We start from the raw sequence: 1,352 nt of genomic DNA, 5'->3' as shown, positions 1-1,352 counted from the left end.
GTAACAACCCAATGTCCACTCTTATATTATTGTACAGATGTGAGAAAAGCTGAGGATGGGAATGGAACGTCTGAATGAAGATTTCATGATGCTGATAATGTAAATGAGGCTGATCTGTTTCCCATTCCACAATCCCTCTTTATTTATGTGCATGTTTCTCGATGCTGTTTCAACCAAATTGAAAAAGAATCACAAATCCTCCTCTGGAGCCTCAGGTGTCCATTACGAAAAGGCATGGTGGCCAAGTGGTAAGGCATCAGTCTTGTAAACTGAAGATCACGGGTTCAATCCCCGTCCGTGCCTTATGATTAGTTTCTCACTTTCAATGTGATGTTTCCACAAAAGATGTCAGTTGCATTTGTTTCGGCCATCTGGAAATCAGTGTGATGTTACACTTTATCCTGGACACTGGGAAAAACGTGAGGAGCAGCCACATGATTCCTCGAGCCTTCTCTGCCACTGATAGAGTGAAAATAACTGAGGTCCAAGCATTGAACCTTATTACTGTGCATTTGCTTGATATTCAACAGAGCTATTCTATTAATCCCACATCCCGCACTCCTGTCCTTTCCCCCATTGCCCTGTTAGATTTTCCATGTCAGGTAAATATCCAATTCCATTCAGAGTTAACATTGAATCTGCTTCCACTGACCTTTCAGGATTGCATTCCATACCAGAACAACACACTGCTGAAAAAACAACTTCCTCATCACAGTTCGAATTCTTTTGTCAATTACTTTAAATGTGTTTCCTCTGGCTACTGACCCTTCTGTCACTGGCAACACTTTCTCCTTCTTCACTCTATCAAAACTCTTCAGGATTTGCATTTCCTGCTGCCTTTGCTGAAATAACAAAGCTGTGCACACATCACCAAAAGGAATATGATTGGCTCTGAATCACATTTATCCTTCCTGTCAATCTGATGTGGACGTTGTATTTTCCCGGAACCAAACAATCTGAGCAGCAAGTGTGGGTTCCAGTGATTCCCACCGCTCTGAGAGAGAGAGGATGTGATAATGAGCCAGATAGAAGAAAGGAGTGAGATAGAGAGTAAAATAGCCCTGGTCTGTTTCTACTAACCCCCGGCCCCCTACTTAAAATGGCATCATTTTCTCCTGCCTCTCCACATTCTAATCCATTGATTAAAGCAATCCTTTCATCTGGAACATAGAACATAGAACAGTGCAGCACAGTACAGGCCCGTCGGCCCACGATGTTGTGCCGAAACTTTAACCTACTCTAAGATCAAACTACCTACATACCCTTCATTCTACTATCATCCATGTACCTATCCAAGAGTCGCTTAAATGTCCCTAATGTATCTGCTTCTACTACCACCGCTGGCAGTTCAT

General features: G+C 42.6%; 1 non-coding gene across 1 annotated transcript; it reads left to right on the top strand.

Moving 5' to 3' along the window:
• The first annotated feature begins 231 nt into the window (after positions 1-231).
• trnat-ugu (transfer RNA threonine (anticodon UGU)) lies at positions 232-303 on the top strand. The gene has a single exon. It is a non-coding gene; the product is annotated as a tRNA-Thr (tRNA).
• The last annotated feature ends 1,049 nt before the right edge of the window (positions 304-1,352 follow it).

Source organism: Heterodontus francisci, unplaced genomic scaffold (genome assembly GCF_036365525.1).
Source record: "Heterodontus francisci isolate sHetFra1 unplaced genomic scaffold, sHetFra1.hap1 HAP1_SCAFFOLD_59, whole genome shotgun sequence".
Classification (NCBI taxonomy): domain Eukaryota; kingdom Metazoa; phylum Chordata; class Chondrichthyes; order Heterodontiformes; family Heterodontidae; genus Heterodontus; species Heterodontus francisci.
The sequence above is the reverse complement of the archived record's forward strand: the minus strand, read 5'-3'. Positions and strand labels throughout refer to the sequence as shown.